This window comes from Sander lucioperca, chromosome 20 (assembly GCF_008315115.2).
Source record: "Sander lucioperca isolate FBNREF2018 chromosome 20, SLUC_FBN_1.2, whole genome shotgun sequence".
Lineage (NCBI taxonomy): Eukaryota > Metazoa > Chordata > Actinopteri > Perciformes > Percidae > Sander > Sander lucioperca.
Window position 1 is genome coordinate 2,167,501 of NC_050192.1, and position 17,248 is coordinate 2,184,748.

Consider the following 17,248-nt stretch of genomic DNA (forward strand, 5'->3'; position numbering starts at 1 on the left):
TTTCAAAAATTAAAATGTCTTAACATGAATCCAATAGGGGTTAGAATCACCACAATACCATATTATCATGATACTTATGCTATGATACGATATTATTGCGATTTTAAACATATTGCAATATTCTGCGATATATTTATGTTTTTTTTACCTTTTTTCCAACTAAAATGTTTCCCAGTTTCAAATGATGTCCCCAAAAGGAAACTTTGTCAACATCTGTTTTATTTAAAAAGATACATTTCTGTTTGTTCATCTAAGTTTAATTTTATTGCTGCAAAATGGGATTGTCAGGCAGACAAACTGACCAACGCATATATAATAATAGATCGATACTTGGCGTCTGTGTATCAATACAGTATTGCCACAGAAAATATCGCGAAACGATGCTGTATTGATTTTTTTCCCCCACCATTACAATCCAACATATTATTAGCAAATAAAAATCCCCACTGCTTACTGGTCTATAGGAAAGGTAGTCACTAAGGCCACCCACAGATTAGTTCATCTTAAGGATTCACTGTGCCACATGTATGTTTAACATTAAAACTTGATTTATAAAATCATGCCAACAATTATTATGCTATTTGAATAGCTTAGTATTCTATGCCCTACATGTTAATGTAGGCCCAGTTTACTATGCAACTTAGTTTTATAAAATATATGTAGTAGGGGGTCCCTGCTCTGTCTCTGTTTCAGTGAAGGGGTCCTTGGCTTAAAAAAGGTTGAAGACCCCTGCACTAGAAGACTTTGAACAGAGTTTGAAAAGACTACAATCTGACACCATCTCACATCTAAAGACAATCCTCTCACATATAATGTTAAAGACTGTCATAATATGTAAAGACTGCAACTAGATTCGTTTTAAAAGATTTAAAGGAACACGCCGACTTATTGGGACTTTAGCTTAAGGCACTGTAACCCCCAGAGTTAGATAAGTCCATACATACCCTTCTCATCTCTGTGTGTGTCGTAACTCTGTCTGACGCCCCCAGCGCTAGCTTAGCCTAGCACAGATCCTGGAGGTAACCGGTTCCAACTAGCCTACTGCTCCCAATAAGTGACAAAATAACGCCAACATGTTCCTGTTTACATGTTGTGATTTGTATAGTCACAGCGTGTACAAATAACAAGGACACTGTGCTTTTACTATCTAGTAATTGTTGACTCTATTACTCCAACTCTGAGTGAACTCCAGGTGAACTCTCTGCTCCTCACCACAGGGCTTCAGATGCTGCTAGCAAATCACTCCGCCCAAGAAGCAGATGTAGCAGTGCTTCGCCTTTCTGAGAATATAGTTCCCAGTTTGTTTACGGTTAGAAGATGGCTGTGTCTCATGTGACCTTGTTATTTGTACACCCTGTGACTGTACAAATCACAACATGTAAACAGGAACATGTTGGCGTTATTTTGTCACTTATTGGGAGCAGTAGGCTAGATGGAGCTGGTTACCCCCAGGATCTGTGCTAACCAGGCTAGCGGTGGGGGCGTCAGATAGAGTTACAACATGAGATGAGAAGTGTATGTATGGACTTGTCTAACTCTGGGGGATACGGTCAATAAGCTAAAGTCCCAATAAGTCGGCGTGTTCCTTTAACCAAGCTAGCTAGCTACCGCTAGTGTTAGCTGGTAACTTTAAGGGAAAGTTTGCTGATGTTCTAGCCGTACATACAGATGAATGTCTCCAGTACCCGGAGGTCTGTGTTTATCCGCCGGTAAAACTCCCGTTGAATGACGAGCTTCAGAAGGGTAGAAAATTGCGTTTAGTTAGCGCAGCGCTACAGTAACCATAAACACCACTGGCTCTAGTTGTTTGCTGCTTCCTGTTTGGTGCTGGAGGGAGCACACCCATTGGTTGTTGACAATGTTCACATGATTTAGATTGAGACCACGGGAGCACCCCAATTCTAGCAAGACTCTCAGGATTTCATTCAGAAATTGGAAAATAGTCTGTGATGGTGGAATCACTTGAAAAGTAGCTTGGGGTAAGGTCGGCATTAGTTGCCCAAACTTAAACTTTAACCATGAGTAGTTTTTGGAATTGCCCAATAGGTTGTTCTGGTACAGGCACTGACAAACAACCTATTTTGCTATGGGAAATGTTCTGTATCATTCAACAACAGCATGGCTTCTCCGAATTTAGCTCAGGACCGATTACAGATACTAACTTTTGGAGTTTTTGCAAAAAGTCCAAACATGCAGCAATGGTTAATGTGTAATGTGTAATGTGACATCTGCTATTTATTTTTGTATCACTTCCTCTTTGCGGAGAGCTAGGGGTGGCTTTGACCTGTGTGTGCTGTTATGCTGTCAGAACCATTTAACCTGAGTTATGGTGACACTGAGTCATCATGGCAAGAGGGGGGGGGGTAGAAACTCAAGAAAAACAATGACTGAAAAACAGAGAAAACATGTAATTGGCATATCCACACATACCTAGAAGTTCTTAGTCAAATGGAATGCAAAAGATGTGACATGCTAATCTCTATCTTCCTGATCTCGCCACACGATTGGCTCTCTGGATTGGCTCTCTGATTGGTGTGGATCCACAGGTTTTTCCTGGTAACTCAGTCCCCTCAGAGAGTCAAAAGCACTGCCTCTTATGGCATGTTTCCATAGCAACCGTATGGGGGGAGGGGTTCAGGCGCCGGTGAAACGCATATGAGCCATTTCCTAATAAACTAGGTTTTATTGTCTCTGTCGAGAGAGAGAGAGAGAGAGAGAGAGAGAGAGAGAGAGAGAGAGAGAGAGAACATTTGAAAGGAGGGAAAGTTTATAACGGTGTTCCCTTCTATTTTACACGTGTTGCATTCACTGTCCTTGAGCTTTATGAGTCTTGTTCCGTCCTCGACCCCTCTGTCCACAGACACTGTATGCATGCTAAGTGACAGTGAAATGTACATGGCACATGCAGCTCTTTATATGAGCTGACTGCGCTCTGTCAAGAACAAAGTGGCAATCGAAACTGCTGTAAAAACACAACAAAGTCACAGGCTTTTATTTAAAGCTGCACGGTTTTGAGAGTCAAAAGGAGGAGCCATAAGAAAGAGACCAGACAGGCAGGTTGGCAGGACAAAAAGTGAGCTTTAATAAACATACGGGTGAATCCAAAAACACCAAGAACCCTAGAAACACTTAACACTAGAACATGGGTCTATTTTAAGCCAAGGAGCCCTTAAACCCCCCCCCCACCATAGGCGGACTGGCAATCTGGCAGTTCTGGCAAATGTGTCAGTGAGTTACAGTGAGTTAAAGAGGTTATCAGCCGGTGACAACACAGTAAAGGTGCAGGCTGTAAAACCCAAACAATGAGCTGAAAGACACTAAAATGCTGCATTGAGCTGAGGGCAACTGCAGTTAGTGATAACTCTCTGTAGGTTCCAGCAACACCTTTCACATTACACATGTAATGTGAAAAGCAATTGAATTGCTGTTGAACTTAAAGTGTACCTTGAAGCAACATTTAATCTTAGTCCAAAGCTTATATGAATATCTGAAATTATTTAGCCATGTACTATATCCCGGAGAAGACTTTTCATTTCTATCTGTGGGTGTCAGGTGATTGACAGGAAGTAGAGCGTAGCGTAATGCGGCACTGATATGAAAACACTCAACCGAGGCACGACGAAAGAATGACAAAATAGAAACTTGACTGATGTACCATCTTGCTCTGTTGATTTTCAAGTCTATTGGTAATTGTTTTTGTCCGTATGATCCGTGAAGCCTCAGACTGTATGTCAATTTCTCATTTGGGAGAATTTCTGTGAAGATGCAGCCTGGTTGGATGGTTCCAGAGACTGTCCTGGGATGGAGTTTACAGGTCCATGATCATGCACAACAAAACACAAAGAAATGAAAAAATAATGAAATCCCCCTTTCAATACCATCTGTGCTCTGCAGCCATGCCTGCCAAATAACTGAAAAGGTTGCATTGCACATGTCAGTTTTGGTCAAACATTTTGAAACTAATTTGTATTTATAAACTAACTACTGTTAACGTTGTGTGACCCAAGAGTACACAAGTGAGACGCTTTTTTATACTCTGTGTTAAGGACTTCAGATATAATTCTTTCATAAAGTTTCAAAAACATCAGAATCTGCACATGGGAACAAGTTTTGTCCACTTAGTTCTTCATGTCATGACCAATAAGTGAGTCAGTAAAAGCTTTGACCAAATACATTTTCACAGGTCACACAAGAACTGCATGCTTTTTTTATCTTGTCTCAAATCCCTAAAACACATTATAATTATATATATATATATATATATATATATATATATATATATATATATATATACATTGTGGAGTGAGCCTGCGACTGAGTCATAAAGCTGAGTGAAATATCTGGAGCATCAAGGCAACCGTTTCTGTGCATTAGTCCAAGCGGAAGGTTTTGTGTATTGACGTACTTGCGTGGGAGATGTGTTTGTCCTAACCTGCTTAGAGTCCCTGAGTTATTTCATGCAAACACTCACAAGGTGCATGTGAAAAGTGCAATACTGTCTTTCTCTTCGTTAACAGGACATGCCATATATAGTCTGTCGTCCTCCATCTTGCTCTGTTTTCCCTTTCTGGAAGTCTTCATAGTGTTTCTTTCAGTTTCACAATTAGCATGCGGCCATGACCATTTTAGATAAGAGGCTAATTCATTTAACAGGAACACACATTGATTTTTTTCTCAAACGATTTTCTGCTTATGAATAATCAGTTGCTATATGAACAGCAACGACTTGTGTGGCCAGGATGCCGTGTGTGTGTGTGTGTGTGTGTGTGTGTGTGTGTAGGGTTTGTCTTTTCCTCAGTACACACATAAAAAAGGGAGTCGCACTGCCGTGGCCGATCTGGGCGAGGCTCCATGTTAGGATTACAAGTAAATTCCTGGAGAAACCCCCACATTTTTGATTAAAAGGAAACTTTAGGGATTCCGAGGAAGCACTCAGCACATTAAGTGTTTGTGAGGATTATTCAGGGGCTGTGAGAGATCTGGGAATTGTTTTCCTGTAACTATGTCAGGAAATGTACTGGCAGCCAATGTTTAAATGTAATCATGCACAACATTTTCAGTGTTGGAAATATCTGATTTGAACATCACATCACATTTGAACTTGTTGCTGTAAATGCAAGGACATACTTTCCAAATTGTTCTCAGAAGAAATACAGAGCAACGCCTTGCTTTTAGAATGCACAACGCTGGAAACGACACAAAAGGTTTTAAAAATGGAACTTGCGTGTCTTGAGATAACTCTTGTTATGATTTGATACTATAAATAAAATTTAATTGAATTGAATTGATTCAAGTTAGCAATTTTATGGAGTACATTTTTTTGCTGAAGCGGCATACTTAGGAGAGTCCACGTTTTGAAAACTCTGAATAAGAGTTTGATAGTTGCACCCTAGGCAGATGCGGAGCCGTTTGGAGTGTGCAGCCGATTAGCTGAGTCGAGTAATCTGTCTCCATTTATGCACTTTTATTTTGAAATTACATTTGAGTTAATGTAGTTGGAACTCTGTGGTCTTGTGGAACAATCACACTGAAGTTCTTCTGTTTCATTGGACCATTCTCTGGTTTCTCTGTAAGCAGTGGTGGACTGTAACTACTATGTAAGTACATTTACTCAAGTACTGTACTTAAGTACAAATTTGTGACTTGTACTTTACTTGAGTCTTTTCTTTTCATGCCACTGAGAAATATTGGATTGAAATTTTTACTCCACTACATTCATCTGACACCTTTAGTTACTTTAGAAATTGAAGATTGTTGCACACAAAACACATGGAGTTTATAAAATCTGATGTTTTATTATAAATTGAACTAGCCAACAATATAACGGCCTACAAGTCCATCTGAAATGATTGGACCATTAAACACTTAGTTGATTGACAGAACTGTTTGGATCGTTTCCAGTTTCTAAAATGTGAAGATTTTTCTGCATTGAGTACTTTTACTTGTAATACTTTAAGTACATTTTCCTGATGATACTTACATACTGTTACTTAACCCTTGTAATGTGTTAGAAAGCTGCGCACATCTTCTGTGTTAGCAGGTCAAATTTGACCTGTGATTTAACGTGATATTTAATATTTAATAGTATTGATTATATTGATAATACTGTGCAATTCCATTACTGTGCAATATCTGTATATTGTGCAATATCATTACTCTCATTGTCCAATATCTATTACTCATTGAATATGATCACCACTATTGGACAATATTCAAATAATGCGCAATAACACACACTGCATATCACACTGTATGTATGTATGTATGTATATATATATATATATATATATATATATATATATAGCGTTCTTCTGTGAACTGTGCACCCTACCCCCCTTTTTTAATTTTATTCCATGTTGTTATATTTATTTTACGTATATGTTGGCACTGGAAAAGGAGTTGCTCTTAATCACATTGTACATGTGTATAGTGACAATAAAAGGCATTCTATTCTATTCTAACTCAGCCCATAATACTCAAAAAACTATTATTATCATCCAATAAAGTTTTTAACCTCATATCTAACTTATTATGTATTCATTTGCATTTAAACACTGGTTTAAATCTTTGTTTGTTTTTGGCCCCATGGACCTTTTTATCTTAAGATATACCACTCTTTATATTTGCAAACTAATACATTACTTTTCTTTGTAGAGATTTTTTAAAGAATTTACTAAAATTGTGAAATCTTTTTTTTGTTACAATAGCTAGTTTCTGGGGCTATTGTGAAGCCTTGTTCCAATAAAAAAGGAAATGGCACTTTTTACATATCAGAATGTGAAAATGGGTCAAATTTGACCCTAACACAATATAAGGGTTATGTAGGTATCTACATAAGAGTGACATGACACTGTCATGAACGTGTCATAAACATTATAAACAAGTCATAAACGTTTATGACATAACGCTTCTTTTAGTAAGTGTCAATCGGTTTTTGTCATGACAAGTTATGACTGTGTCATGACTGTGTCATGTTTTCATGACAGTGCCATGTCACTCTTATGTAAATACCTTCAAGTAAAGTGTCACTGATTTTGTACTTGTGTGGTATTAGTACTTTTCTTCTTCCGCTGCTGGAAAGGAGTCTCAACAGAACAACTGGTCTTTGTTTAGATACTGCATGTTTTGATATGAAAGTATCTGTCATCGCAGTTAGAAACCCGCTGTCAGAACATTTCCAACGGTTGGCCGAGCTGGCGTTCACCTCATCCCGCCTGTAATTACTGGTTCAACCACACCGGCGGAGCCGACATCTGACTCGCTGCTGCACAGAAACCAAAGAATGACACGTAAATAATGAGCCTTCGTTATCAACTCGGTTTCTTTCTCTCTCTCGATGTGTCATCAATGGGCCTTTATTTATCATTAATGTGTCCTCTTTCACCAAAGAACTCTAGGACGGTGTGGTTTTTATTTTAGTCAGCGAGATATGAGATTGTTGATTTTGGTCACGCCGGTGTATTCAGAATGGATGAATGAATGAAGTTTCAGTTCACTTCAGTGTTGAAACAATGCACACACACACTCATACACAAACCCAGAACTTGTGCTGTAAATTGTAGCAAGAAGCAACCCTCAGATACATTTTATAATGCACCAGGTTAAAAAAGGGGGTCAATTCACCACATCCATGGTGAAAAGGGATGTATTAAAAGATCGATTTCAGGGTTTTATTAATCGATATCAGACCGCTCAAAACAAAGGTGGATTTTAACCCTTGTGTTGTCCTCGGGTCAAATTTGACCCGTTTTCAAAGTTATATGGGAAATATGGGTTTCTTTGAACCAAAATGCCCAAATATAACATGGATGCATGGATGAACGTTGTATGGAACCCATACAATGTTCTTTGCAGGTAAAATTAATGATTACTTTCATTGAATTTTGGGTGTTTTATTCATTCAACATTTGAAAAACATGTTTAAACTATTTTAAATCCGTCTCCTGACTAAACTTTGACATAAACCAGGCTGTGATCCACTCAACATCCTCTGATCTTAACGATTAGTCAAAATAATTCATAAGTTCTGCCTTTTTAACTCAAAAATGAGGTATAATGTCATATAAATTAGGTTTATAGGTCTATGTCACACTTCCTGCTTCCGGAATGCGGAGTAGGGAATCAGAACTTCCGGTCAACAGTTCCTTTCTCCATAAGGATTTAGATTATCAGCCATAATGTCTAAACCATCCCATAATGTCTAAACCATCCGAGGTAGACTGACCCCGAGCTACGTGGTTGTGTAACGAAGTCTGTATGAAATCAACCTTGTTTTAAGAAAACATGTTTTATCCGCGATTTAATGGAGAAAAACTACACTACCCACAATCCTAAGCGTAACAGCAACGTCTCTGATTGGTCCAACTCACTGTTACCATAGAAACGTTTACCGTACCTGCGAAACCGCAAACAGCTAGAGCGAGCTTCTGCCATTGAAGTCTCTGATAGTTTCTGTACACGGTCTTGTACCTTTTGCCTTTTTTGCCGTTTTCAAAATGTTTTTTTTTTTACTTTGAGAGTGTTCATTTACAATCCCAACCACATCATCATAGGTGACTTCAGGCAGGTTGCGGAGAGACTTGGTCCAGCAGTATCAATCGGGCTCCGCCATTGTAAAAAGCTAACCGGAAGAGCCGTATCCCCACTCAGAGACGTTCTTCCGGTCTTCAATTGTTACGTGACATAGGCCTATTGACCATGAATTTCAAACAAAACGTACAAAAAAGTGACAAAAACGTTTTTAAAAAGTGTCAAAAGCATAAAAAAATGCTGAAAAAACCCCCCCACCAAAAATTCAATTTCACTTTTGACCTGGATGGACAACAATTTCATGGTGGAAGGGAAGACAACACAAGGGTTAACTGGAGAATAGGTTATTTTAACCCAGCCCTCTGTTGCTGTCAACAGACACTCCAGTCTGCAGTGTTGTTCATACACTGTCACTGTTACATTAGGCTTCATGATCGAAGAACGTTTTTGTGTCACTTCTCCACTTCTGTCCATACTCGAGGACGGAGCAAGACTCATAAAGCTCAAGGACAGTGAATGCAACACGTGTAAAATAGAAAGGAACGCCGTTATAAACTCTCCCTCCTTTCAAATGTGTTTTCTCTCTCTCTCTCTCTCTCTCTCTCTCTCCCTCTCTAAATTAACACCCTACCAAACCGCCAAACAAATCACCTCAATGCGTTCGCTGGCGAAAGTCTAGTAAGGAGAGGGAACAGGAATCAGGGAGAGAGGGGCCTTGGGATTTATTAAAAAAGGGGTTTTTGACTAACGAGGACACACAGGAAGCTGATCAGGAGAAAGAAAAAAATGGAGTCCAGTTGGAGATGTGCATCAAGAACACAGAACTGAGAAACCTCAGACCATTTCCTTTCAGCTTAGCTCCTTTTTTTTTCTTCTACATCTCACATCCTGCCGGCGTGATCTGACGAACTAGACCTTCCACGAGTCATAAAGTGATCAAGATATGACCCCTGCGTTGATGTGGACTGTTAGGTCGGTTATGATGTGGTTTTAAGCTCGAGGTGTTGTTTGGTTACGCCGCTGAGCACACCCTTGGCGACAGTTGACGCACCATATATGGTACCAACGTCGTCTGCTGCCGTGTTTTCGCTCGAAATGTCCGGCCGGCACGGACTTTGACAACACCCTAGAATAAAATGTAAATCGGGTGAAATGCGTTAAAAGGAACCCCCTACTCCTCATGGCGGAGGTTTTGCACCATAATTTTTTTTTTTTAATTAAGTGGCATTTTATGAACTTTAAGGGGCATTCTCACACTTGTAGTCCCTGTAAATTGAAAAACCTACTGTGCGTGTGTGCGTTTGAGTGTGTTTAGGTTCATTACATGCAAATGTTAAGTTCAGGGTCTGTACTTTAAAGGACCATATTAGTGGTTTTGCATATTTTGCCCATAAACTATGAATTGTACTACTTGACTGTGCTGCTGACCTTTTTTATTTCCAACGTGCCAGGCTGCATCCATTGCCATTCTTTTGAGCATACTGCTCAAGATGGTCAGATAAGAACCCCCATGACAGAAAATAAAATCCTATATTCGATAATTTAAGCTCAGCGGCTGATAGAATAGTTTTAACATTGGGTTTTAATTGCCCTTGGCTTGAGATGCCACTATTAGGGGATAGACCCGCACTTGCAATGTCACGTGCCCCGAGTGTGGCATAACAACAACACAATGAAGGCAGATCGCCCAAAACTGACGCCAAGTGGGGCCAATTGTCGGTTGCCCCTGCCGCAATTTCAATCGGCTATTTGCCAAGTACTGTTGTCTTCATTTGCTTGCAGTTGGCAGCAGTTAGTATTTCTTTTAAAGATGATAGCAACTGCACAGCTGATGTGTTGTAATAAAACATTTTAAACTCTGAAATATCAATATTGGCATCGGTCTAAAAAAAAAAGGTTTAAGCGAGAACCGTCGTTAACACCCCTCCTGCTGTGTTCAAGAAGCTATAAAATTCTAACAACAACCTCGACAGTAACTTTTAATGCAAGAAACCACCAAGTTCTTCCCTTTATGCTGTCCACAGTTCTTCCCTTTAAGCTGTCCACAGTTCTTCCTTTTATGCTGTCCCCATTGGTTGATTGTTTGTCTTGGTTTAATTTTACTGACACAGCTCACTGATGCTATTTTTATTTGTTAGCGAGCTCTCTAACCTTTGGTTGAGAACATTGCCAGACATTGTTACTTTCACAAAAATAGTGGGGGTGAGTTGTTCACTGTGATGGATCAGATATTTGCAGCAAGTTTCTCTATGGCTGGATTACGCTCGCAGAGAAACTGGCGCATGGGAAATAATGGGCAGTACTAAAAGTAGGGGTGTGCATGAGACTGACATGACACTGTCATAACCATGACATGACACCTGCGATGAACATGAAGGAGTCTTTATGAATGTTTATGACTGTTGTCATTAAGTGTCATTCTGTAAATGATGACACTTTTAATGCAAAGTTAGCATTGTTTGATTATGTTATTGTGTTATAACAACTTGACATTAACCTAGACAACTTAACCTGTATTAAATATGTCATAGCAGGCCTAATTATCAAACTTACAGAAACTATTTAGCTTTATGTGTTAACATTACAATAAAATGTCATAAGTGGTTAGGTTTTACATTGGGATATAATTGGGACCCCCTCGAAAACGAGATGATACATCTCAAGGGGTTTATCCTAATATACAAATTTGAATATATAATTGTGTTATGAATATTTCCCTTGATCTTAAGTAAAGTGGAACAATTTGGACTTGACATAAAGATCGTCGTAAAGGTCGTAATGTTTGATTACACTGTCAAATGCTTAATGAATGAATAATTCCCATGACCTCAAGTTAACCATTTGGACTTTGTGATGACTGTGTTGAGTTACATTCTGTAGTGAATTTGGTGGTTAGTGTTTTATAGCTGTGGCTAGAGTGCTATGTGTTTCTTTGTTTGACTTCTGTGTTTGCCTATTAGCTTAGCGGCTGCTTAAGTTATTTGCTAACCTTACCCTACCTTCTGTATATATTTTCTGTTTATTATTTTAGCCTTGATTCACCCTGAACGTAAGCTTCCGATAGATAATTATTAAGATAAGATTGTCAGGGCTTGACATTAACTTTTTTGCTCACCAGTCACTGTAGCTAGTGTTTTTCCAAAGCTACTAGCCACTCAGCATTTTCACTAGCCGCTATTTTGTGGAAAATTACTTTTTATTCGGTTTTATTTAAATAAAGTTGACTATGGTGTGCTACAAATAACTTGAAGAACCAGATTCACAACCCTTTTAAGTGAGCACTGAAAACGCCAAAATCAAGACTGCATAAAATATAACAATGCAGTCATCAAATATTCAGCTCTGATAAATATAGCTCTGTGTGTAAAGCTCCTTTTTGTATTAAAACTTGCAACCGAATAAAATACAGACAAAAAGAGTAGCTTCTTATTTCATAGGCAAGGTGGTGCAGGGGTGTAGAAGATTAGTTGAAAGTAGTTGGAAGTGATTTGGAGCGCCCTCGTGTGTCACTAAGCAGCCGGCACGCGCCCTCGATGATGGGAAGTGGAGCGCACAGACCAAATGTCCTGCTAAATTGTCCTGCTGCGCGTTCTCTCTGTACTTCTTCTACAAACCTAAACCTTATACAGTATATGACCTGTACAGACACATCTGCCGTGTTGCGTGCGCGCGCTGAACGGAGCTCTGGGGGATATTTTAAGGAATTGCCACGGCTTGCTAGTCTGATGTGCCATACGGGCCACCGTACTCCGGCCGTGGGCTACCGCTGCACACTGGGTCACAGCTGTGTTCCTGTGTTGGGCGGCAGCATAGTGGCACAGTACTCCAGCCGCCAGTGTTAAAATATAAAGGCATGCCACCCGCCAAAGCGGCTAGTGAGAGTGACTGTATTACCCGCCACTGCCGAAATCTACCCGCGTTTGGCGGGTTGGCAGGTACTAATGTCAAGCTCTGGTTGTGTTGGTGAAATAACATTGTTTCATGTCAAAGTTATAAATTACTTTATTATTTCAATTTCCACTCTCCTGTTCCTTTTTTCTTTTAATGTTGCGCTCCGACACTCCTAGACCTTGGCGTAACATCTTCGTAAAATGGGCAAGTTGTAGAGCGTTGGTGCGCTGTCGGCAAAACTACCACCGTGTCCTGCATTGACCACATATTTTCCAGTTACGTCCTTGTCAGGGACGCATCAGGAAGCATTTGCGTTAACACTACAAGAGATATGTGGTCAAATAGTGTAAACATTGTATTTGTGTCAGGTTGTGTTCATGAGTACATGGCGCTGTTAGTCTCGTGGTGGAGTCTGGCCAGGGACCTTTGTTTCATGCCGTTCCCTATTTCTCTCTCCCCTCATTTCCTGTCATCTCTCCACTGTCTGTGTCAGCTTCCTGTTAGTGGGGGGCAGCAAAACAAACACACCATGTGGTTTATGTCCATCTTCCTTGCCATTGGACATCCTTTGCCTGCTTGGGCCACTTGAGATCCAAATGTAGTGTCAGTTGTCACAGCAGTGCCTGTGGTTTCACCTCTGAGCTGCTCTGTAGCCTGCCTGTTTTGCTGCCCGCTGTAATGATACCAGATTGCACCATGCTCCTGCAGGAACAACAAGTTGGGTAATATGATTAACAGCTCGCTGAGGCTCCGCCCTGCCTGCTTCTTATTGGTTCTCCTGGGCCCAAAAGCCAGCGTGAGCCAGATCAGATCGGACGCTACAGTAGGACTGCTTGCATTTCTCGTAGCGTGGTTTTGGTGGATGCTCTCAGTTGTAATTTGGAGAAGAAACTATGACTGCGTTTGGGACTTTCCTCCACCTCAAGTTCAAATAGTGTTGATGAGGTTGACTGATCTTCCTTTGCAATCACAAACTTGATTTCACTATGTAATTCAGGCTTTCTTTTTTAGTCACTGGTGGAGTTTGAAGTGACGCCAGTCAGCCCGAACAGTGCAGGTAATTACATTTTCTCCTCTGCTTCTCCATCTACCCGTTTATCTTTAAATGTGTGTGTGTGTGTGTGTGTGTGTGTGTGTATACACGTACACACCAAATTGTTACAATTGTAAGATGGAGGACGGCCAATTACTTCATGTCCTATGGTCCTGTGATAAGGTCCAGGATTTTTGGACCGGGATACATGATAACCTATGTCTGACTGCAGGGACCCAGGTTCCATTCAGCCCAAAATGATTTGTTCTGGGAGATGGGTCAATCCTAGGTGCATAAGAAGCTGGGTCCAGACTAGTTTAATAATAGCCAGACAGATTATTTTAAGAGGATGGAAGAATGAAGGGGTGCCGTCAATCCAGAAGTGGGCTTGTGAGATGGCTAGGGTGGCGCTGTTTGAAAACAAATGTCATATAAACGGTTTGCCAGATCGGATGTCTACACTAGGAAATGAGGAAAGTACCTTTGTGCTGAAGAGAGACGTGTGTGATGGGCTTATGGTGTTGTCATTTATACATATGTTTGTTTTCTACTTTGTTACTATTTAGTTGAATTGGTCTTGAATATTGTAGTTACTGTGTCATCTTTTCTTGATTTTTGTCTGGATGGGTGATGTTGACGAAGGGGGGTGGTTGCTCATGTTGCGAGTTGTATGTATGGTATGTGAAAAAAAGAAATTGTTAATCACAATCAGATCCAATATCTCCCTCTGCCTCGTCGCTATGATTCATCCAGTCAACCATAAACACATGTACGTAAGCACATCGCCGGCTTACTTAGAACCCTTTGAGGTCTGTGAGTCATGTTCCACTTTTCATTCATGATCACACAAGGCAAAACCATAGCGCTACTCTGATGTCAAAAGCAGCGAGGAGAGGAGATTTAAAAAAAAAAGAGGAGAAGATTGAGAAACACATGGATAACAGCGCTGATGGAGTTTGTATTCCCACTGCATGCTGGGTAAAAACACAGCCGTGAGTACTGGTGACGAGGTTGTTTTGTCTGCCTGCTGGCTGTTTTTTTCAGGCAGTTATTTAAAGATCAAAGTGTCTTCTCTGCTGCCGGAGAGTGTTTTTCCGCCCCGTGTCCAGCTGGTGTGACTTGGAGAGATTCCAGGTCAAAGTGCACACGTGTTCGGAGGAAGCATCCTCATAGATTGCTAAAGCAGCGGTTTTCAGTAGTACTCTTTTCATGTGTCTATAAATGATCTCAAGAGCCCCATCGTTCACTGTACACCGTTCGGAGGTACAGTGTTTTGCATTTTAATTGGCGTAATTACCCGCCGAGGAAGTTTATTCCACTTATTAGCAACATTGTCCTGCAGAGGAGCTCATGCAGTTCATAGTATAATGCTGATACATTTTTTTAATAAGCTGCAGCATGAAAGATGTTGCCATTATAAAGGGGATTTTTCTCAGTCGTTGTGGTTACAGAAGCTCTGCTTCATGCACTTCGTCTGTAGAGTTTGAGAGTGACAAATTGAAAGTGTTGTTGTTACTATCATTTCTTATGTACGGAGGAGGATTAGTGCCACATGTGAAAAATGTATATAGAATAAAGTCATAATTCTGAGAATTAAGTCAGAATTCTGAGTTTAAACCCAGTTTAAAGTCAGAGTTTCTCCGAATTCTGACTTTAAACTCAGAATTCACACTTCTGACTTTATTCTCTTATTCTCAGAATTCTGACTTTAAACTTTAACTTTAAACTCAGAACTCAAATACATTTTTCACATTGGCTCTAATCCTCTTCCATACTTATGCTCTTGTACCCGGTAAGCGCATAAATTCAGTACAGCCTGAAAGTGAAAGAGCGTAGCTTTTGCAAACATTTCAACTTCATCTTTTTTTTTTTTTTTAAGATCAAAAAGACAGGATTTGGTGGCAGTTTAGCAGAGGTGCAGTGGGGCTGTAGCGCCCCCCATATTGCAGCTCAATTACAAAACAGTGATGTCAGTTCTTTTCCTTGTTAAATAAAGCAAAAAAAACCATTCATATTTGAGGATCGAAACATATAGACCATCAACGAAAGGATCAAAATGATCTCATTCCAAATTATGACAAAGTTGACGTGACTCTTGATTAAACTATGGACTATTGGAGTTGTACTCGACTACTTTAGGAATGGATCAGCTAAATCCAAACATTTTTTTATTTCAGCTTGATTTAAAGTTAGTTTTCCCTGGAAAGGTAAACAGCTTACTGATAAAGAAAAAATAATCCTCACTTTGTAGACTTCTCAACCATTTCTGGCTCCCAGTCTTATTTTTAGGCCCTAAAACGTGTCAGTACCAGCACAGAGAACGCTATCAAGTTGTTACGTGCATTTTAGAAAGGCATACATTTTTGTATTGTGTTTTCACAAGTAACAGACATAGAAATAATTTTAAACCAGTTTATGTTTTCTATTAGAAATAATATATTGAGTCCATTTGAGAACCTAATGACGAGAAATTGCTGGGACATTGCTGGGTTAGGGTCTGCATAGTCTCGCATTGCCAGACCTTCCTCCACAGCGATACGGAGGAGGGTCTGGCTAGTCCACACAGCGTTCCGGGATGGGACAAAAACGTGCTCTGGTTCATTGGCATTTCTTTAAACCAATCACAATCGTCTTGGGCGGTGCTAAGCACCAGATGGAGCAACGGTGCCTCTGCACAATAGTCTCGGGAAGGAACTTGTTTTGGTGGAATATGTGTACGTTCAAAGGTTGTTTTAGTTGTGCAACAAAAAATTCAAATTGGACTCATGAATCCACCAGAGTTTTAAAAGCCAACACAAAGAACGCGGAAGGTAATGGACATTCGGCCGAAAATGAGGGACATCCGACGGAACCTCCGGCGGCACCGGAGCAATCCCGTACATTAAACACTGTCGATATGGACTAGGGTCTGCAGGATCTGGTGAGGGCAAAACTCTGTTTTTCTTTTTGAACTGCTCCTCCCTAGTAGATAGCACCCAACAGTGGGAGTAACATTGCATAGCATTCTCATGAACTGGTCCGCATGATATCGAACAAAAAAATGTATGCACACCAAAACGTAAGTTATCTTACGAAACTAGGATACCGGCGGCTGGTCACGTGACGCCGGCTGGCTACGAGCTCCAAGACGCCGAGACCAGTTGCTAGTTGTTTAAGCCGCTACAGAACTCCGTCAGAGCTCAGTCGTATCCGCGACAGTTAGTAGATGTGTTTAGCTGCTACAGAGCTCTGCGACGCCGGCTACGGTGCTCCGCATGGTGCTCTGCATGGTGCTCTGCATGGTGCTCCGCATGGTACTCTGTTGTATCAGCGGTAGTTGGTGGTTCAGTTAACCCGAGAATAGGTGACTTTGAGCCGGGTACAGAGCACTGTGAGCTGCCGGTTGTTTCGGTGGACATTAGGGTTAAGTTTAGGCCACAAAATGTGAGCGTTAGGCGGCCACAAAAGTTAAGTTTAGGCACCAAAACGACTAGTTAAGTTTAGAAATGGTTTGGATTAAAACATTCCCAAGGAACACGCATTTCTTGGGTGAAAGTCTGTTGTTTTCCTCCCAGGAAGCGAACTCCAGCTTGAAAGTCCTGTGTGTTAACGCCCACCGATCCACCGCTACTTCCTTCCTACGTGGCCAGCTGCGTTCTTATACAGCGGCGGTTAATGTGGTGCATACAGCAAATAAAACGTGGAATGCTTACGGATTACAGTGCGTTAACTTTTCGTAGCTTTTTGAACGAAGAACTGTTCATGAGAACAGGCTGAACATTGCCAAGCAGCCGTAAGAGAACTACTCTAATGAGT

General features: G+C 40.6%; 1 long non-coding RNA gene across 1 annotated transcript in view; it reads right to left on the reverse strand.

The window, feature by feature from the left end:
- Window positions 1–16,323, reverse strand: part of LOC118494023 — a 17,491-nt gene extending 1,168 nt beyond the window's left edge. Inside the window, exons 1-2 of the long non-coding RNA XR_004896104.1 lie at window positions 16,217–16,323; window positions 8,140–8,144 (exon numbers count right to left, since the gene is read on the reverse strand). This is a non-coding gene — a long non-coding RNA (uncharacterized LOC118494023). The remainder of the gene's footprint in view (window positions 1–8,139; window positions 8,145–16,216) is intronic.
- Between the last annotated feature and the right edge of the window lie 925 nt (window positions 16,324–17,248).